The following is a 23,037-nucleotide window of genomic DNA, read 5'->3' on the forward strand; positions in this document are numbered from 1 at the left end:
CCATGTATGGTACAGTTGCAATGGCTGGCTCTACCACCCTATGAACCAGTCAGTGAATTTGGGGACATTATGATGATCATGCCCATGGATATTTTTGTAACTGGTAACCAATGACTGCCTAAGAGACCTGTTACTGGTTGAAGATGCTAAAATGGTAATTTTTGGTGCCATAGTTGCTAAGAGTGAGGCATTTCTGAGGGCTTTGGCTGAAAAGTCCAGGATACACTTACCGGGCATCTGGACTTTCTCTGTCAGACTTTTGGGTTTATGTTTTATGCAAAATAATGGAGTGACAATTCTGGAGAATGAAGCTTTCCATCCAATAATTGGGTTTGAAATAGGCAGTTACAGCAAAAATATTCCTATACTACCCAATCACTGTGTAGTCACTCTGTTGAAGACAGACTATCACTACTGTCATAAAAGGATCTTTCAAATTCCACATTTATTCATTTCTAGACCCCTCTTCTGAGGCTGCCAATATTGATGCTAATGAGTGCAAATTGTGATAATGGTTCCTGTGATACCACAGTCTAGTGGGAATTGGACTAAGACCATCTCATTTTAGAGACCAGTCAATTCACAATAGATGGAAACAACTTATGGGGCTAATTATTAGCAGTTTGGGATGCATTTGAACTGGTGATCTAGTAAACAGAGTGACCTTATAACCATGCCTTGGGAGGTTGTAGAATCTCCATCATTGGAGATATTTAAGGTTAGATAAATGCCTGTGAGGGATGATCTAGATGGTGTTTCGTCCGGACATGAGTGTGGGGGACTGAAATAGATGACTTCTTGACATCCCTTCTGGTTCTAGAATTCTGTGATTCTATATGTTCCTCTCTCTTTAGTAGGTTAGAGTTGTTAGTTCTTATAAAGCAGAAACATAGCTTACTGGAGCAACTTTTGGTCCAGGTGGACCAAAATCCCCTGGATCACCAACAAGGCCCTGCAGTCAACAAGCACACATACATGCATAGTGAAAAAAGAAAAGATATGGGTTCTCATGATCAGCTAACTTCTACTATGAATTATCAGTGCAACTGTAATCTATATAAAATTACTAAATACAAGAAAGATACATTGCTGTCCACTAGTAGCATAAAATTAATTTTGCACCTGAATATATAAGCTGAAAAGGGTGAATTATAGTGTTGTTCATAACAACTTTTGTACATTTTCATCTTTACCGTGACAAACAACATATGCCACCCTTTAGTGACTGGTACACTATATCTGAGTAGATTTTTGGTAATGTATCAATCACTGAAGATAATGGAGTCTTGGGAGCAGAATGAAGGCAGGTTGAGATTTATAAACATTATGGCTGTGTCTACATTGGCATACCTTTTCCTACCAAAAAACTGACCTATGAACTCTTTTTATGTCTGTATGCTTTGCTACTTTAAGGAGCATCCTGTTTTCTCTCTATGGGTATGTCTACACTACCCTCCTAGTTCGAACTAGGAGGGTAATGTAGGCATACCGCACTTGCAAATGAAGCCCGGGATTTGAATTTCCCGGGCTTCATTTGCATAAGCGGGGAGCCACCATTTTTAAATCCCCGCTGGTTCGAACCCCATGTAGTGCGGCAACACGGGGCTCGAACTAGGTAGTTCGGACTAGGATTCCTATTCCGAACTACCGGTACACCTCGTTCGAACTACCTAGTTCGAGCCCCGTGTAGCCAGTGGGGATTTAAAAATGGCGGCTCCCCGCTTATGCAAATGAAGCCCAGATAATTCAAATCCCGGGCTTCATTTGCAAGTGCGGTATGCCTACATTACCCCGCTAGTTCGAACTAGCGGGGTAGTGTAGACATACCCTATGTGTTTTGGGATTCTTAAGTCATATTGTTTTAGTCACACTACTAAAGAATAAATTAGTGTGAGATTGCAACATTCCAGCAATAGTATTTATGTTTTTATTTAACTTCTGTGTGTGTATTCTGAGAATGTAACACCACAGAACACGGGTTCTCATCTCACAGGTCATGACCCCCAGTACTATCAGGAAGTCATGACTACCCTCATTTTCTTTGTGGCTACATTGGAAGAGGGCTCTGAAACTTGTTTTTTGTTGTAACATGGATATCACAGAATGAAAAGCGTTGAACCACAGACCACTGAACAAACTTGGATTAAGGAAGCTGCAAATTCCCATGATCAAAAGGTTTCAGTAGGAGCCTAGGTGAGAAATGAAAGGAGCAGCTGCAAAGAACAAAGGAGAGTTCTTTGACTCTCTCTAGTGCTGCTGTTGTTGATGCTCTCTTTTGTCCACCATGCACAGCAACAGTGAACATGTTTCCAAAGCTGTTTTCTTTATTACTGAGCAATGCAGACTGTACAAATGAAGGCAGGTTGTCTTATTTAATACTAGGAGAATTACCTAGCATTGCTCAGGTGCTTAACTCAATTATTTTTGGGGATTTTTTGGAAAATAAAATTAAAATGTACGTTTCATTTAAATTATTGCTCTGAGGTGGGGCTGGAGCTGAGGGGTTCTATATGCAGGCTATCCTGGGAAGAGAGGACTACCCAGCCCTCTCTCACAGCAGCAGTTTGGGGCCAGGTGAGAAGTACCTCTCTATGGCCACTGCAGCTCCAGCAGACACAGCTGGGGGTGAGTTGCATATCTCCCCACTTGGGGACAGATAGAGACAGGCACACAAACAAACACACTTTTTCATCTATATACTAGATAGCTGTCCCTTTCTCCAACTCTGCCCCACTGGTGTCCCAATAGGGTTATACCTGTCCCAGTCACCATCTCTGGCCCCTTGCTATCCCCATATAGTCATTATATAGCAGCGCCCCCTTTCCATTTTATGACACACAATGCTATTTCACATCCCATTTTCCTGGCACAACTAACTCTTACTTTGTTTCAAGTTATGATAAGAGGAAGCTGTATTTGGTAGTCCTAGCTCTTTTTGTTTAGGAGGAGTACTTGAACAAAGACAGACAGACAGACTCACAGATGGACAAACTTTCTCAAATATATAAAAGATTAAGGACAAAGCATAAATGTTAATTACCAGTTTTCCAACACTATTAGACTTTCCTTGTTCTCCATTCTCTCCTTTTTGCCCCTAGTGCAAGAATAGAAAAAGGAACATCATTTCTACACAAAAATAAAAAAAAATCTTCAGAAATAGAAAGCTGGTTTCCAAATTATACTGTGGGGCTGATTGTTCCTTGGTTTCCTGGTCTCCCATGGGCACATTTACATGAAGTGTTTCCTGCAAGACCCTGTTGAGCACTTGCTTCACACTGAAAATGAAGATACACTTTTTTTTATTTATTTTCTGTATTGTACAGAATGAGTTGTGAGACATGACTGAACTGATGGCATGACATCCCTGATCAGTGCAAATGGCATTAGAAAGTGTTCTAAATCTTACAACAGAGCTGCCACTAGGCACACACTATGGCTGTGTCTAGACTGGCCAGTTTTTCCGGAAAATCAGCCGCTTGTCCGGAAAAACTTGCCGACTGTTTACACTGGCCGCTTGAATTTCCGCAAAAGCACTGATTTCCTACTGTGAGAAATCAGTGCTTTTTGCGGAAATACTATGCTGCTCCCGTTCGGGCAAAAGTCCCTTTTGCGCAAAGCTTTTGCTCAAAAGGGTCAGTGTAGACAGCTGAGATTTGTTTTCCGCAAAAAAACCCCGATAGCGAAAATGACGATCGGGGCTTTTTTACAGAAAAGCGCGTCTAGATTGGCACGGACGCTTTTCCGTAAAAAGTGCTTTTGCGGAAAAGCGTCCGTGCCAATCTAGACACTCTTTTCCAAAAATGCTTTTAACAGAAAAGTTTTCCGTTAAAAGCATTTCTGGAAAATCATGCCCGTCTAGACATAGCCTAAGTGTATGATCTTGCTGTGTTCATGATCTGTCAACACAACCTGAATTTAGTGGCCTGCTGGGAACCCAATATGTATCTTGAGAGGTGCAGTCTAAGGCCCAATCTGACTCTCAGCTACAAATGACCTCCCTGCCCCATTCCTTGATGATGAAGCGCTTCTAAATCCTCACAGTAATGACAATACCCCTATACCCCATTCTGTCCCATCTTCAGGGTATGTCTACACTACAGAGTTTTGTAGGAAAAACGGCCGTTTTTCTGACAAAACTTGAGGAATTTCCACATTGCAATCACATTGTTCCACAAAAAAATTGAAATAACAGAGGGTTTTTTCTGGTATTGGTAATCCTCATTCTATGAGGAAGAAGTCTTTTTGTGAAAGAGCTCTTTCACAAAAAGGCATGTGTGGATGGGGAAGAAGGAATTATTTTGGAAGAAGAGGAAAGAGGAAAAAAGCACAGGTGCCCTCATGGCCATTCCATCCCTAGCAATCACAGCTTATATGTAAGAGAGTTTCCATTCAGTCTGGATTCTGTCTTTTAAAAAAGCAGATCACTTTTTCAATGAACTTTTGCAATGTGGACACTCTCTTTCAAAAGAAGTTTTCAGAAGAAAGTTTCTTCTGAAAGAAGCCTGCAGTCTAGATGTAGCCTCAGTCCTTTAACAAATACCATCCTGACCCACCCAGCTTCCAAACACTTCCCTTTCTCCTCATGTGACATGTGACTTAGGGAAGTCTCTCACACACAAAGCACTGTAAAATCTGTGGCCATGCTGTGGGTTAGTGCTGAACAGTCATAAGCAAAGGACTTCATGGGAGAAAGCATAAAGCCAACTCACAGTATCCAAAAGCTCACAGCATCCTTCTGAATGAGCTTTATCTGCATCACAGTGCATTTCAAATTGTTGTAAATCTACCTGAAATAAAATCATTGAATTAAGCTAATTAAACCCCTAAGTGCACACACTTGCTACTACTCACTTTGTGCTCATCACATAGGCACATTTGCTTCCTTCTCCATCAGACATATATATACAGTATGCACGCACAGCTGCAGACATAGAACAACTGTTCCTGCCTCCTTCCCCCTTCCTGGCACATCTCTCTCTCTCTCTCTCTCACACACACACACACACACACACACACACACACACAATGAATTAAATAATGATTCTGTACCTGGAGTGGCTGCAGAATCTAGCTTACATTGGAGTACTGCCATTAAAAGAGCAAATTCTGCTTCTGCTGCTTTTGTCTTTTTAAATTCTAAATTACTCTGCCTGATTTCTTCTTACAATGCAAAATTTCAAGCCAACACTTGCTGAACGCTTTGTTATCTGCTAGTAAAATGACTTAGTGTAAATAAAAAATTAAATCTTACTGGCTCTTGTCACTTTTCTATGTTTGCTTCCATTTACAGACTACAGAAATACTAAATCAAAATGTAGTAACCTCTAGCATAAAGCCTGTGCTGGGTCAGTAATTCCATTTGTTATTATATTTACATGTAGGAGATATTTCACCACTATTCTGAATGCTGGTAACTATAAATCTTTATTGCTCAAAATATTTGGAACAATTTTTAGAGCCAAGTGCTAACCACCAGAGGGAGCTCTAGCTAAAATAATAAAATACTACTGTGTGCCACTTTTAGGAAAGTATTGAATAGCTCTTGAGAGAGAACTATATGGAAAGTTACTATTACATTTGTATTAATTAAAAGCCTGCTTCTGGACCTCTAAAATTAATGAAAGATTTGGCATTGATTTCAATGGTAATAAGTGGAGAGGGGAAAAAAGAATCTGCTAGAAGCAGCTAGAGATATTAAATTCTATAAGGCTGAGGAAATATAAATGGAACCGATCCATTTAAAAGGTTTACAAAAGGTTTTTCTTTCCATAGCTAAGAAAAACTGCACCTTATGGAAGATTACATAGTGTCTGGAATGGAATCCCACAGTCAGCAAGATGAGTAATTATAGGCAACTGTGTTTTAAAAAAGAATCAGGTGAACACTTAGAAGAAAAACATTGAACACAAATTAATTTCACTGACCTAGCTTACTGGCTTTCTTCTGCTATATTACCAGAAGATGACACTGTGTACTAACATTATTCATGGTAGAAGAGCTACTTACCAAAACAGGAGATTCTTAAACTGAACTTTTTACCAGCCAAGTGTATTCATTTCGGGAAACATCTCTCTGTTCATTTCCTGGAACTGCACTGACCTCCTGACAATCAATCAATAATTTTGCATCATTGCCTTTCACACTTAATGCTAACTTATGCCAAGATCCATCAAAGGCCTTGCCCACATCACTGAATGTCCTGAACATGAGTGTTTTAGATGGAGTGGCATGAAAGAAATCCAGAGATTTTTTGTCTCCCAAGAAGTGAATGCCAAGTCTGTTTTTGCCTTCTGAATCACTAACTTGCCATACATTCCACACATTTTGTTGAGAGTCTTCCAGCATCTTAAAAGTAGCAATGATGGAATATTCTGAAAGGAAGCCATGCGGATGAACAACACTAAAACAAGAACACACGCAGTCCAATTAAGGTCTACCTATTGAGACACAATGTAAACCCTCAGAGATTTGACTCAGGCTGACTCACCATTGTTCTGGAGAAGGTGCTGAATTTGTCCTTTTCATGGGCTGTATGCCCTCCCCTAACATTCTCAAGGCTATTTAGTCAGAGGAAGAGGCCAGCATTACCGTTCAGGTCCTAATGGTGAAGTTAGGTGAATTCACCCATGCAGTGCCAGTCCCTTTGTTCCAAAGCCATCACTGATTTTGTATTTCAAAGAGCACTGTGTCAGAAGATACCTCATTAAACAAGTCTGATCACTTTTACACAAAGGTTCTGAATCAGCACCTTAATTACAAAGCAATCCTTTTTTTTAAATGGAAACACCATATTTATTTAGTTTTACTACTCTAATTGTTCTGCATGAATGTCTTTTCAAAAATACTGGTTGGTAACTACGAGTCTTTGGCTTTCCATGTTTTAATAGTGGCTTCCTGGAAAATAACTATTTAACACAATTACATAACGAGGAAAGAAAGAAGAGGTTTGTCAGGAAATGTGTTTCTTACTCTGCTAGATAAAAATAGAATTCCAACCACTTATTTATTTAGCATCTAGGCTTCAGTACTGACCTCAGCTGATGTAGCTTCTTCTGCATAGTTTTGTTTTCACATCACTGGATGCCAGATTTTAAACTATGCCTTGTGACTGTACTGAAGCTATTGTAGGAATTACAAAGCAAAATGACATGTGCATTATGTATGAATCATAGGGCTGGAAAAGACCTCAGGAGGTCATTGAACCCAATCTCCTGCCCAAAGCAGGGCCAACCCTAAACCAATGTGTTTGCATGATGATATCCAGAATGCTTTTCCAGTTGATAGTTACTTAAGATTTGAGAACAAGTTGCACTGTTATATTGTGTGTTCTTTTTTATTATAAGTAATAGCATAATTTAGCTGTCTACTGCAACTTCTTTATGCTGTTGCATGTAATAATTAAAAGAAGCATAATATTAAATTACACCTCAGAGGTGAAAGATTTGAGTCAGGCTATTCTTCAGTTTCTCTCTATCTCCGCGCACACGCTTATTTCAGTCTAACCTAAATTCCTGAAAAACACTGTAATCGAGAATTAAAACCAAATCTCCCTGCAGAAATATATTGTCAGTTAGTAAATAACTGCTTAGAAAATGTTCATTTGAACCTTATTTTGACTAAAAAAAAAATCAGGAAAATATGCTGGCGTTTTTCACAATTTTTTTTTTCTGTTCCAAGCTGATCAGCACATTTTTTAAGAGAAATATACTCTATCAGCTCTGAATTAAATCAACTATGAAAGGATTATGTTCACATACCTACAATATTTGGCAAATTCTGACAGAGGGAAATATTGAAAAGCATCCCCAGGACTATCAGAACGGGAAATTTCATTGTAGAATTTCTTCAGTACATGCACCTATGAAAGGAACACTGAATAATTAGATCTGTTTATTATTAAGGCTAATCTGCTACTATCACTCAATAGCCCCTCAAGATGGGGTTACTGTGATAGGGAATCCCCACAATAGATGGGGATTGCAAATATATATACACACGCATATATGTATAAAAATAAACACAAACATTGCATGCATAAAGACTTAAAATATGCACTGTAATTATTTTCAAATATATGTCTGATGATTATCCACCACATAAAGAGTCACAAATCACCCTAATTCACCTCCTATAACTAGATTTCTCTTCACAAGTTTGGTAAACTATATGTGCAATTCAATCATTCTCTACTGCATGACAAAGATAAATATTGAACCCTGCAGTTTGGTGTGAAAGGCCATCTTAAGAAAGCAGCTTTTCACTTTACTAGACATGCTGCATGTTTGAAATAATTCAGTCTTATTTTTCACATAGATTGTTTTCTCTTTAATATTTTAATAATTTAATTACAGTGTATGGACTATTACTTGGATGATATTATCTACAAGACATCATCCCATTAAAAAGATTTACTCCTTGTAACTTTCAAACCAAAGATCAATTGGTGTCAATGGAGTTTTGTCACTGACCTCATTTAAAGAAGGATAAGGCTCAAAATTATATATAGTGAAATATGCTAAGAAGTTAATCTACAGCCCAATCCGGCTGTCACTGAAATTAAGGGGTTTAGGGCAGCACCATTCTTAGCAACTTTGAATCATTTGACAATACACTTTCACTCTACACACATCAGTCACTCTAGATTTTAGACCAAGAGAAACATCCTCCTAAAGATGAGAAAGAACCAATCCTTTCTTCCCAATATGTAGACTTTGGGGAAAGTTTCAAACCTGTAGTTAAATGCAAAGTGCACAACTCAGCTAACCCCTAATAATTTTTACTGGAAAGTCTTCTATTCATATAATTGTTAGTCTTGTAACATTTAATTTGGATTAACTATGCATTATCCTTTTCCTTTATTTCTTAAAAAAGAAAGCTAAAAACAGAGGTACAAGTCTCTTACACATAGTATTCTGGTATCAATCTAATTCACACATAATGTGAGCATCAAGGATAGAATATCAACATGCCTATGTTATTAGGATACATCATTATCAATAATCATATGCATCCAAAGACTGGTACTCATGTGAATAACATCTCTGAAATCAGTGAAATTATGTAATTGAGTATAAGCTGAAGGATCAGGTCCTAAACTGGATTCTTCACAATATTCGTAACATACTGTACATTTGATAAGTAGATATAAAAGCAAGAGACTCTATTCTTAGAATCCAAGTCCAGAGGGAACATTGTGATCATCTAGTCTGTCCTCCTGTATGATACATTGATTTTCCCCAAAATAATTCCAAGAACAGGTCTTTCAGAAAAATATCCAATAGCAATTTTTAAATGGTCAATGATTGAAAATCTACCACTGCCCTTGATAATATTCCAATGATTACTTACTCTCACCATTAAGAATTTGTCCCATATGCTTAGTCTGAATTTATATAGTTTTCACTTCCAACCAGTGGTTTATGTTACATCTTCCTCTACTAGAATGTAATTCCCACAATTTATTTGTTCCCTTGCATATTCTTATAGCTTGTAATCAAGTTATGCTTAACTTTCTCTTTGTTATTTCATGTATGCTAATTACACAATTCAATAATGTTAAAAAGTCATTTTAAAGCATTTTTCTCTAAAAATTGTCATAGATATTTAGATCCCAATTATTATTCACATAGACACTAAATTCTCATGTTAGTATGGTGCAACATTTCAAAAGACGCTTTTATACAAACTGCATTTCAACTAGTAGCTTCTTTGTCCTGAAGATTCTTCATTCAAACTCCTGTTACTAAAGAATGGAGAGAAGAAAACTTAGTGCTTTACAGTTAAAGCAAACTGAAACATGTTAGCAGGAAACATACTGTATACTGTGCTTGTACATATCACAACGGCATAATGCTAATACTGTGATTCAGAGAATAAAGAGTTTCAGGCTCATGCAAGAATGTACAATTCCAAATGGCAGCAATAAAGAGAAAACTTACATAATTTTCTAGCAACAAACAGGGATGAGGAGCAATGTAGCTGTGAGCTCAGAAAGTCTTAGACAGGCTTTGCTGGAATACAAAGAATATCAGGAAAAAGTCCGTAGAGAAGGGGGACTAAGCAAAGCTAATGTTTCCTCACACTAAATTCTTCAGTCTCACCCATTTCTTTCAGTAAACTCTTTGCTCCCACTACAATGGCTAGAGGCACTGCTGTCTGATAATACAGTAGCTCTCACAAATGGCTTTGCCCCTTGTAGGTCAGTCACTCCCCAAATAGAGTTTCTTGGAAAATCTCACTAATGATGAAGGAGGGGTGGGGGAAATCTGGATTCCCTCTTTTTTTTCCTTACACCTCCTGCCATCAAAACTTTCAAATCTGTGACAGCTTACTGAGGGGTTTGAATAAATGAATATTTGTTAGAGTACAAGAAGCATAGCATGTCTATGATTTGCTTTCTCCAGCTTTGCCTGAAACCCTTAGATCTCTCAGCCTCATTTGATTTAATGTATGAAAGACTTGTTCATGTACAGAACTACAATATGTATCCATATTTTATGTTTCTCTTCCTTAGTTTTAATTCTTTTTATTAATGTAGACCCTTGTTGTAGCAAAGTTCCTTATCATGCTGTGACACATTACATGGCAATGGGCTGTGATATTTTACAGGGAGTTGACAGACCTAAGACAAATATATCACCAGTGAACAAAATGGTATGCTGATTGAATCCCAGAGAAAGTGTATGGGAATATGAAATTAAGGAATTTAAAAACTTTCTTTAAGAGCTTTTTTCTGTGCTGTTTTTGTACACACCCTTAGGCATGGATCCTGATCCAAAGCTCATTGAAGAGCTACCCAGCCAGATCCCCAGTAAATACCGGGGACAACAAATGATAAAACTTAGACTGGAACAAAGGCCACAGGGTCAACATTAGGAAACCAGAAGGGGATTCCAAGCAGAAACTCCCAGACAGTGCCTGCTGCTCTTCAAAGATATCTAGGGAGCCAGTGGCAGTGGCCCAGAGGAACTCTGCTGGGATATATGGCCTAAGGGAGGAGAAATAAGCCTTGCTGTTACAGAGCCTCCCTCTCCCCCATCCAACATCCTCCTCCTGGTATAATGGACGGACACTTTTCCCAGTGCCAAGAGGAAGTGGAAATGGAAATCTCGTGACTTCATGGAGCCACAGATGGGGTGTGCAAATATTAGGAGATTTGAGAAGTGCAGCCAAAACCTGAGGAGAAGGTTCTGGAGATACCAGATGCCAAAAAAGGGGTTTAAACCTGGCATACTCAAAGTAGGTGTGTGCCAATGTCTCCTTCACACCAGAGAAGGGGCAAGTATTGGGCAGGGGGGCGGTGAACTGTGCCAGCACTCACCCATGCACATGATTCAAGGAGCTGCCAACTAATATCTCTGGTGGGCCAGGGGACCAGAATGGAATGCAGGCTGGTCCACCATGACTCCTCATCTTTCATAGGTGATAGAACATCCTGCTACTTGGGCTACGGCTACACTGTAGCCTTCTTGCAGAAAAGCTTATGCAAATGAAGCGCAGCATGGAATATCACCATGCTTCCTTTGCATAATTAATTAGCAGCCACTTTTGCGCAAGAGGCTTTTGTGCAAAAAGGAGTTGTGTAGACGGCTCCTTTTTGTGCAAAAAACCCCTCTTGCACAAGAGCCATTCTTCCTGAAAAAATGAGGAAGACCAGCTCTTGCACAAGAGGGGGTTTTTGCACAAAATGGAGCCATGTAAACAGATCCTTTTTGTGCAAAATCCTCTCGTGCAAAAGTGGCTGCTAATTAATTATGCAAATGATGCACGGCAATATTCTATGTCACACTTCATTTGCATAAGCTATTCCACAAGAAGGCTACAGTATAGCCATAGCCTTGGTGTCAGGATGGGACAAGAGGATGAGGAAGTGAAGGGCATGAAGGGTGAGCATATACAGTTGTTTCCCATTCATGATTCCGAAACAAATCAGCTGCAGGTGGCACAGCCAGTCTGGGTGGTGTGGAGGTAACATAAGAACATAAGAACGGCCGTACTGGGTCACACCAAAGGTCCATCTAGCTCAGTATCCTGTCTACCGACAGTGGCCAGCACCAGGTGCCCCAGAGAGGGTGGACCGAAGACAATGATCAAGCGATTTGTCTCCTGCCATCCCTCTCCAGCCTCTGACAAACAGAGGCCAAGGACACCATTTTATCCCCTGGCTAATAGCCTTTTATGGACCTAACCTCCATGAAATTATCTAGCAGCTTGTCTTTAAACTCTATTATAGTTCTAACCTTCACAGCCTCCTCTGGCAAGGAGTTCCACAGGTTGACTACACGCTGTGTGAAGAAGAACTTACTTTTATTAGTTTTAAACCTGCTACCCATTTATTAGTTTTAAACCTGCTGCCTGCTATTCAGCAGGCCTCATGGGGCAGAGGCCCAATGGCAAGGTCTGGAGAACCAGGAATGAGGGATGGGCAAGGTGCAACTTTCCAAAAGACTAGCTTGAAGAAGGTCCAAGAGGCAGTCTGAAAGGCAGCACTTGCCTCTTGGAGTATACAATGGTAACACAAGGGGTGATGAGTCCCATGTGCTGAATGGCAGGTCCTCCAGTTGTTAACCAAGAACTTTCTGTTCCTAGTGGTATCTTCCAGGACTATCCTTGGATGCACTGAAGGGGACTCCATCACCTGCCCACATCAAGCTGAGGGTCGTGAGGCAGGGGCTCTGTGAGGAAATCCCCCTTGACTGTCATGGATTGGTTACCAAGACCAGTTTCCAGTTCCAGAGGAGGTCCAGTAGCTTTGGAAAGTCTTACAAAAGACCCCTCAGATGGAGGTAAAAGAGCTGTTAGTCCTATGGGAGTCTTTGGAGGTTGCGTGTACTAGCACACTGCATGCTAGATTACCTGCACCAGAAAGGATTTCTGCGGGGTCTGAAAGTAGAAGACATGGACCTGATTGTAGAAGCAGAGCAGGCCCTATCCCCCCTCCTTTGGGTTGTGTGAGCAGCCATGATCTGTTTGCCTCCGACCTGCCTATCCTCTTAATTCTACTGATTTAGCATGCTGGCTTGTCACCAATGGCCCTGGAGTCAATTCCAAGGTCCAGATTTCTCTTTGTCCCTTCCCCTTTCTCCTGATATTGCAAACCTAGGGCCAAATTCTGTATAGACGTTAGTGATCCCATTGACTTATCTATACCCTTTTCTCCCTGGCCTAAGCTGACATCCTTATGGTCAGGCTCATCCATGCCAAATCTGTGGGGCTCTGGAGGCAGAGCACTCAACTGCCACCCTGCCGATCAGCTCCTCTCCCCACTCCATGCTTCCTTCCTGCTGCTGATCAGCTGTTCAGCAGTGGATGGGAGGCATTGAGATCTATCCCAGATCCCCATACCTCCTCCATTAATATAATGGAAGAGTTCAGTTACCAAATTCTTGGAGTGCCCCCCCCATCAAAAATTATTGCCTACCCCTGTCTTAGAGGGAACAGCAGAAATTCAGTGCATGTGCACAAGCTTACATTTGGGTCTGTTTTTTCCCCCAAGTCATTTCACTGAGATATGGGTGAAAGAATTCTCCCCAGTTCCCACCTCGGTCTTTAGCTTTGTACATACAGAGCTATACTAAGGCCTCCAGGAGAATAGAGATTCTCCCTAGCCCCTCCAACAGGAGAAGCATTCCTCGTCTCCAATGAGAGGACAGCTAGCAGGGGGAACTTAGGAACAGGCTATGAGAGTCCATTCTCATACTGTTAATGTTATTTAAATGTATTGTATTAAAAAAATCCCAGTAGCAGACACCTCACAAATACATGGTAGAAAAGATGGACAAACTTCCTGCCAGCAGTTAAAATATCCTCGCTATCTGCTTTGCTTGGGATATGGTGGCCTTAAAACTACATTGCTGGTCCCCTGATGTAACATGTAGGATTGTCTTCTCTCTGGAACTATGTAGGAGGTGAGCAGTGACTTGTCAGCTGCCCATACAAGTCCTCCAGGTAACTGCACATTTGCTTTGTGCCAGTTCTACATGGAGTCCCTTGGAAAGTATGTAGCAGAAGTGGTCAGTCTATGTGCAAAGCCTGCTGGTTGCCAAAATAGGACAAACAATCTGGGCAGCATTAGTGGGGCCAACGATAGGGCAGGGAGCCCCACGGACAGGAACCCCAGGGGCAGCCAGCCGGGAAGCAATGACCTTAATTGACCTGGCAAATTCCCTGGTTCAGAATAGCTCCGGTCCTGAGGGTGCCAGACCAGGGAGGTCCAACCTATATAGTCAAACTCTTCCAAAGATCTAAGGGTATGTCTACACTAGCCCCTAATTCGAACTAGGGAGGCTAATGTATGCATTCGAAGTTGCAAATGAAGCCCGGGATTTAAATATCCCAGGCTTTATTTGCATCTTCCCATCCAGTCGCCATTTTTAAATGCCACTAGTCCGGACTAACTGCCCATGGCTACACGTGTCAGGGACCCGGTAGTTCGAATTAAAGCTCTAATTCGAACTACCTGTTATTCCTCCTGCAAGGAGGTTTAACGGTCATTCGAATTAGGAGCTTTAATTCGAACTACCAGGTCCCTGACACGTGTAGCCATGGGCAGTTAGTCCGGACTAGTGGCATTTAAAAATGGCGACCGGAAGGGAAGATACAAATAAAGCCTGGGATATTTAAATCCTGGGCTTCATTTGCAACTTCGAATGCGTATATTAGCCTCCTTAGGTCAAACTAGGGGGCTAGTGTAGACATATCCTAAGGGGTTTAGATGTCTGATCTGTACCCTAGTTATCTGTCTAGAAGGCTCTTATTAACTTAATATTGGAGAATGCTATAATTATTGGTGGATTTAATCCTCACATCAGGCCTACCAACTGCGGGGAGGGAGGAGCAAAGGAGGTAATTGCCTCAGAGCCCAGCGATTAGTGGCAACAGCAGTGGCTGGCACCCCAAACCCCTTCGATTCATGCAGCGTTATGTACTTCGTGGGGCTCTGAGGGCTGGCTGGGACAGTGCAACGGTCTAGGCAGCACCAGAGGCTGGCTGCCTGAGTCCCACCCCTTCCAGGATCTCAGAGCCGTCCCCCTACACCTTGCTCTGGGGCCTGCAGTGTCTATCACCCCTGCTGCCTCACTCACTAGAATGAGATGTTCTTCCTTTTTAATAAGTGGATTATTGAGGCCCAAGAGAAGCTCAATTGACTTGTCCAAGGACCCACAGGAATTCTGTGGCTGAATCAGGAATAGAACTTCTGGCTCCCATTCCACAGCCACTTTCTTACCTTATGTACATCACACATGCACAATATGTGAAAGCGGGACAGTTTCTAGTAACTTGAAAACACTATATATCTGCAAGGATAACCCGAGTTTGCACCTTGTTTTCATCAGTTCAAGAAATCCATCTCCATGCTTGCTGCTATAATGACTTCCAGAAAGATCAAAGAATGATCAAATCAAAACTATAAAAACATTTTGGCATTTCTGGCTTTCATCCATTGTTAAAATATTTTAGGGTACAATGCACATGGCAGCAATTACTGTCAGCTTCCTGCAAGACTTAAATTCTAAAAATTAACTTCCTTTCTGTGCACACACTTTCTTCCTGGGAGAGCAGATTCCTTAGCATATAGCCCCTCATAGGGTTGCTGCTGCTGCAACAGCTGTTCCTTCTTTCCCCATGGATCTACCATTCTCTACAACTGTGTAATCAATTAGAACAGAATAGAATATTTCAGATATCTTCACCACACCTTGTCATGAGTGACATCTTTCACTTTAGACCTGCTTTCTAAAACACACCTGATGCCATATAGCTTTTATTATTGGATATTATCTTTATAGCAAAAAACACAGACTCATGAAATTGGTAGAGCAGAAAATTATTATGCTACATAGATTAAGCCCACATAACTTCAAGGCTCCTGATTTATGTGTTTTCATTTTGAGTGCCCACTTTGCAGTGTAGGACCTTGGCAGGTGCAGTAAGACTTTAATTAAACTCTTAAATTTTAACATGCAAAGGCAAAACAGCCAGCTCTGTTTTGAGAATCATTATATTTGCCAATAGACTAGAGAGTGTTTCCTTGTCCCTCAAGCCATTTTTCTGAATAAGAGATACAAAAAAATTAAAATATAAAGACAATCTGAAAATGTTGCTAAAGTGAAGGGTCACTAATTTACCTTTCTAGCAGAAATTGATACAAAGGGAACGAAAACAAGTCTCTCAGATGAGACTCCCTGGAGATGGTTAAAAGCAAAGATCAAGAAGTACCAGTTGGAGGGACAGTCAAGCAGAAATTAGAAGTAATCTGCTTCCCTCTTTAAATGTGTTGGTTCCCCACAATCAACCTTTCTTCTCATTCACATAACATTTCCATGTGTTTCATGTCAACTTTCCTTCCAGGTGGCTGCACTGTGACTCACCCAGTCTCAAAAGTTGGTGCCACTTCCATTTTTTCTGCCCTGCACACCACTCCATCACGACTGTTCCTTTGTTAATTTTCCTTCCTTCTTCTTCTATGGCTTTCCCAGTCTTCCACTCTGTCCATAGACAGTAGCTCAGGCCTGGGCAAAATATGACCAATGGGCCAGATCTGGCCCACCAAGCCACTGGATCCAGGCCACAGACAATGCAGGGAGCCCCAGGCAGGCTCCCTGCTTGCCCCACCCCACCAGCATGCTGTTCAGAAACACAGCTGTGAGGAGGTTTTTCTTTAAAAACTGTGAGTTCAGGGGGGAAGGAGGAAAGCTTTAGGAGCTGCTCCCGCCCCTAGCGCAATCCCATTGGCCAGTTTCTGGCCAGAAACTGGCCAACAGGAGCTGTCTGTTACAATAATAGGCAGCCACGAAGCACAAGGAGCTCTAGAGCACATAGCTGCAGCCTGTGTGGGAGCGGGGAAGGCAGCCTGTTCCCTCTAAGCTGCTCAGCAGTACAGCTTCACAGCTGATTAATGAGCCTCACCCAGTCATCTGAGGGAATACTGGCTGGCAGAGAGTCTGATTCAGGATCAGGCTGCTGGCTGGTAAGTCTCCTGGTCAGACCCTGCCTTTGGCATCCCATCCCCTCTTCCCCAACTCTCTACCCATCCCCCACTCCACATAAACAAATCCTCTGCCCCCTCCTGCACCCATATTCTCTCTCAGATCTGGCATCCCAGTCCCCTGCCCCAAATCAGTCCCCTCCTGCCCTAGCTCACAACCCAAATCACTGTCCCTCCTCCTGTACCCCAATTCCTGCCCTAAGTCTCAATGCAACCCCGTACACCCCAGTCCAGTACCCCAGGTCACAACCACCTCCTTCATCCAGATTCCCTCCTTTACCCCAAGCTCTCTTCAGCACCCAACCTCCATCCCAAACCCCACACCTCGTCCATTAATATCACAGAAGAGTGTGGCCCTCAAGCACTTTCCAAATTGTTGTAGTGCACCCCCCAATCAAAAAAATATTGCCCACCCCTGCAGTAGCCTCTACTAAAGCCAGCTGCATCTGCACAGATGCCTTGCAGAGAACCTGAGCCAACTTTTTTCTATGCTCCTCTGCTTCAGAGAAATTACTTCTGGAAGGGGAGTGATAGGGACCAGGAAACTTTTATTGTGGAATGTCTTTTCTACATATTTACAAAAGGACTCAAACACACAGATAGATAGAGCCTGGAACGGATTCAAAATTTGTAATCACATCCACATCTGCATCCACAAAAATGATCCATCGACATCCACATCCAGATCCAGAGATGTGGATGCCCTTGGATACAAAGTAGAAATCTGCAGATTTGCAAGATAGGTCTGATATCTGTCTGCTATGCAAAAACTAAATTTGTCAATGGTATGAATGTGCCAACTCTACTGAATCCATTCATCAATAGCAGATAGCATTTCTTCCGTTTTATCTTGTTCATTGGTCCAAAATACAATCTCAGGCCTACTTCAGATAATCTTAAAGTAGTGCCAGGAAAGGAAATAATCTGCTAACATCTTAAAATTACTCAAGATTATTTCCAGTGTGGGCCCACCAGAGGGCACCAAAGCCTTTTACAAAGTGCCTTTTACTTAATTTTCTCAAATTCTAAACATTTGAAAGAGTTAAAGCCTTTTTTGTTTGGTTCATGTGATTATGTGATTTCTTTTAATTGGAAGTACATCGTTAAGCTATTCTTCACATGAAAATATTATACCTTAAAAAGTAGCTTTTCACATAAAAAAAGTAAGTTTGTGATGTTAGCATTTTTCATAATTGATTTCATCAATATATCAGTTGCAGGGAAAAGTAGGCAAGTGTTACCTAGCAGCAGCTAATTAGCACACTCTCTTGAGGAAAACTTGTTTTTAATTGAGCAGTGGTTCATATCCAACAGTGTGTCTCCAGCACAGCAGTGCTGGCTCACAGATCAACTTGCATCATTCATATGCTATGAGGCTATGTTATCTCAGCTTTTAGTTTAATAGAAAGGGGAATTTGAAACAACATTAATGGGACATCTTGAAGTCTGTGTCCTAGAATAGAAACCATGTTTAAAGCACATTATTTTATGGCACTATGCTGTTTGTACAAGACTCTTTTGTATAATTATATTCTAAAATAATACTGAATAACAAGTGGAATACAAGGTCAAGATTTCATATTTCATGTAATCCAGAAATCATAAAAGATTTCAAACCAAGCACTGTGCATGTATTGTATAGTCTATAAAAATGAATTTTTAACATAATGCTTTGGACTGATTTCCTGGAAATGAGCTGTCTCACAGATTTCTTTGAGGACAATAAATCAGCAGACAAAACAAAGAGGCAAAACTCGGTTTAAAGTCAGCAAAGGAGTCAACCAAAACTGCATTGTTCCCCAGCATCTGTTCATTCCTTATAGTGAGATGGTAATACCTATTCCTCATAATGTTTACAAAAGTAGAATTCAAACGGGCAGAGGAGGACAACAGATACCATAATCTTTGAGTTAAGTAGGATACTGCTCTTACTGATGAGTTTTACGAGACACTTCAAGACCTTATAATGAAAAATTCTTAAGCAAGTTTGATTTTGAACTATACGCGAGTATGAAAGAGAATGTTACTGGGAAAGATTAAAAAACTAAAATTAGGCAATGTAGGTGGCTTCTTTATATAGCTGATATGCAGGGTTTTTTCAACAAGTAGTTCAAAGGGATAAATGCTAAGGAAATGATAATAGGATTATACTGAGTCATACAGTACAGTGGAGAACACAAGATACCACAACACATCAATCATGCAATTGTTACTATATGGAATTGCTCCTGGAAATACCAGACAGTACCTTACATACATATAACTTTAGCAATCAGCCCAGAAGTGAAAGATTTTTATTATACCTAGCACAAAAGTTTTGACAGCTGCTGGTAACAACAGAAGCTGGATTACAGATAGGAAAGTATATAAATGTATTTGAAAATGGGCCTGCAGTGCAGACTCTGAGGAGAGAGACAATTTATACAACTGAGGTATGCCACAAGCTGATGGGACCCTTTAATGGAACTGCATTTTAATTGCTGCTGACTTGTGGAGACAAGGGAGGAGGGTGACAGAATACCTATTAGTGGACCGTCTTCTCTTGGTGAGTAAGATAAGCTTTTGAGCTATTCAGAGCCTTTTTCAGGTATAGGAAAGGTCTGGGGTGCTCAAAGTTCATTCAGTTGCATTCTCCTGGACACAAAGGAGTAGGACTAACCCCTCTGTCAGGAGGAGTTAGGCTCCACCTGTGAGGGGAGAAAAGGATAACTAGCCTGTCTGCTGTAACCTGCTGTAAAGAGGAATGAATGTAACATGAACCTTTCATCCCATGTGCTGTACAGCAAATGAGATGACTGGCTTCTTCATACATATGGTACCTCTTACACTGCATTTCTCTCAGTGAACAACCTTTACCAATTATCTCTTGTCACTCAATCACTTCTTGGCACCTATTAACTTTTCCTTTTGTAGAGCCTTTATGGAGGAACCTCTGAGGAAGAAAAAGTACAAATAAAAACACCCCTACAACAGATGCATAAATGCACCCTGCAACAAATGCTTAAGCCTCCTCAAGACTCTTTTGCTCACAAAGCTCATGTGCACATTATTAGCACAACTTTTACTGTAGAAGCTTTTCCATGTGGAAGCCTGTGAAATGTACATAGAGGGTGTCAACATTTCATGTCATTTTTTAAAATCACTTTTTTCAGCATGGCTCCACACTACCATTGAGAGCATGGAGCATAAGTCCATAAATAGCTACTAGCCAGTATGGGTAAGGAATGGTGTCCCCAGCCTCTGTTTGTCAGAAGGTGGAGATGGATGGCAGGAGAGAGATTGCTTGATCATTACCTGTTCGATTCACTCCCTCTGGAACACCTGGCATTGGCCACTGTCGGCAGACAGGGTACTGGGCTGGATGGTCCTTTGGTCTGACCCAGTATGGCCATTCTTATGTTCTTATGAGTTTCTTTGATGACATAGGACATTTTTGAGCCTGGCTAGAATCAGGCCAGACCAGGACAAGCAAAGATGAAAAGAAGACAGTACCAAAACACAAGCACTAGAAAAGGAAGGAGAGCTGCACTCATGAAGCAAAAACCCAAGCAAAAATCCAGTTGTGGGCAAAATCACAAAAAGCTCTCTCTTGTGGCCTTTGCTCAGCTCCAACAAGACAGCAGGCTGAAAACAAAGGGAGAATTCTTTTCATATGAGGCAAACTGAGAAGAGGACTTGAGTTCATGGACAGCAGTTAAATCTGAACCGCTAGCAGATAGCCCCCCCAAAAGAAAAAAAAATCATTAGTTTTTTCCAGATGAATATTTCCATTCCTAAGCAAGTGGAAAATTGTTTCACAGCCTAGTAAAAAAATGTGCTGTTTTTTTACTAGTTATGAAGTTCTATTGATTTGTAGGAACATTTCAGAAAGCTTGAATTATTGTCATTGAGGGATTTGCAGGAAAAGGACTGGCTATTGCAAAAGGATTATTACTAATAATCAGTATGGGTATGTCTACACTACAGCGTTAATTCAAGTTAACTTAATTAGAAACAGTTAATTCGAATTAACGCATCTACAAACAAAACCTATTTCAAAATAGTGCTATTTCGAAATAGTGCATCCATACTGAATGGACCCTGAACCAAAGTTAAGGCTGGCCAGAACCAGTGCCGGCAGGGCATCAGATTAGGACTTAGTGTGTGGGGCTGCTGCCCGAGGCTAACTGAGCTCCATGCTTAAAGGGGCCCTACTCCCACCCCGGACAGACAGTTCTCAGGGTTCCCCACTTGCTTGTCTACCTCGATGGAGAACAGCAAAGCAGTCCTGTCTTTGAGTGCCCTGAGTGCTCACACTCGGGACACCACAGCACTTGGCCACATGGAGCGAGAGCCTCCCTGGGCCCATCGGTGCGTCTCGTGGGGTCATTGACATCAGCCTGGCTGCACTTGCTGCAGGCTGCCATCCGGGAAGCATCGGGGGGCTGTCAGCATCCAGAAGGCCCTGAGAGAGAGTGTCCACCCTGAGGAGCCCTTAGAGTCACCCCGGTCCTCCCCACCAGGGGCTTGTGCCCCATTCCTCCCTCACGTCTTTCCACTTACCCCTCACTAGCCCCCCTTCCTGATGTCAAATAAAAGACATGTTTTTTCATAAACGTGAACTATCTTTATTTAACAAAACTGGGGAGGGGGAATGAAACTCTGGGGAGATTGGGGAAAGGAGGAGGGAGAGGGGAACAAAGAGGGTGGTAGAGGGGAGAGGGAAACTGGGAGAAGGGAGCTGGAAGGGAGAAGCAAGGTGAGGAAGGGGGAGGGGAAGCTCAGTGCTCATGGGCAGGGGTCTTGTTGGGCCACATGTCTCCCAGCAAGGCGGGTGTGGGGACCTCGGCATCCCCAGGGGGATGGGGAAGAGGGTGTGGAGGTTGAGGTGGGTGATGTGGAGATTGAGGAGGAGAGAGGAGGCAGGAGTGGGAGGAGGAACAGTAGTTGGGGGGGCAGCAGGCGCTGGGGCGGCACAGGGTAGCACGCTCTGCAGCAGGGCCTGCAGGTGTGAGCACATGGCACGGTCCTGGGCAAGCTGCTCCCAGCGGAGCTGCAGGTCCTCCTGCACCCAGCCCTGGATGGTGCTGTGCAGAGTTCACAGGGCCCCCAGGTGCTGCTCTCAGTACCCCTGCCATGTTGTGGTGGTCCTGTGGAGCCCTCGCATGCAGGAGCATGTCCCAGGCGGGGTGGTGCGCCCTGCATGTGCAGCTGGTGCAGCTGTAGAGAAAGAAGGGGAGTGGTCGGTTCTCCCTGGGGACGCAGTGGATGATGCCCAGCACCCCCTGCGAGGTGAGGACAACCATGCCCTGCACCGTCAGAGCCGATGTGCGTGCACAGAGGCCATGGTCAGGATGACTGGCTCTCCCTGGGAGTGGGAGCTGCCCCAAGACCGCACCTCTGCCACTGTGCCATGTATAGTGTGGCTGAGGCAGGGGGGAGATGTCTCCTGCCTCTGTGAAGAGGCGGCGTGTGAAGGGAGGGCATCCTGCTGGGTCCTGCCCCGGGGTCGGGAGCGTGTCAGGTCTCGGGCCACGGCCCCTGTGTGGCACGCAGCTGGAGCCACCTGCCCAAGGGTGGCACGGCACGTGTCCGCACATGCACAGGTGGCTGCATGATCCGTGGGAGGCATGACCCACGCGTGCAGTCCCTGGTCTCCCTCTCTGCCCCTGCCCCCCGGGTAGGGGACAGTGATGGAACTTACTTGGTGTGGCCTCCCCTGACGACCCTGCTGACTCCGGTGCCAGGACAGCTCGGCAGTCCCGCTGGCATGGCACCCTCTGTGCTGTCCCCTCTGCTGCGACTGGGTCAGGGCCCTCTGGTCCCGTCTCGCTGCCTCCCGGGCTGGGGCAGACCGTCCCACCCTCCAGGATGTGGTCGAGTGCAGGGAAGTAGGGGGAGGTGTCAGCCCCTACTGCGGCACCGCCCCTGGTGGCCCTGGCGAACCCCTGCCACAGTGCTTTAATTTTCAGGTACACCTGATCCTGGGTGCGCCTGTGGCCTTTCTGGGTCATGGTGGCCGCTATGTGGCCATAGACGGCCACGTTCCTCTGCCTGGTGCAGAGATCATG

General features: G+C 42.8%; 1 pseudogene across 1 annotated transcript in view; it reads right to left on the reverse strand.

Annotated features, from left to right (window-relative positions):
* Nucleotides 1–15,637, reverse strand: part of LOC102449880 (uncharacterized) — a 35,267-nt pseudogene extending 19,630 nt beyond the window's left edge. The window contains exons 1-6 of the transcript XR_016349061.1: nt 15,543–15,637; nt 7,758–7,858; nt 6,007–6,428; nt 4,710–4,787; nt 3,183–3,275; nt 3,041–3,094 (exon numbers count right to left, since the gene is read on the reverse strand). The product of XR_016349061.1 is annotated as an uncharacterized LOC102449880 (transcript). The remainder of the gene's footprint in view (nt 1–3,040; nt 3,095–3,182; nt 3,276–4,709; nt 4,788–6,006; nt 6,429–7,757; nt 7,859–15,542) is intronic.
* Between the last annotated feature and the right edge of the window lie 7,400 nt (nt 15,638–23,037).

The sequence above is a fragment of the Pelodiscus sinensis genome, chromosome 3, assembly GCF_052426305.1.
Source record: "Pelodiscus sinensis isolate ZL-2025 chromosome 3, ASM5242630v1, whole genome shotgun sequence".
Taxonomy (NCBI): Eukaryota; Metazoa; Chordata; order Testudines; family Trionychidae; genus Pelodiscus; species Pelodiscus sinensis.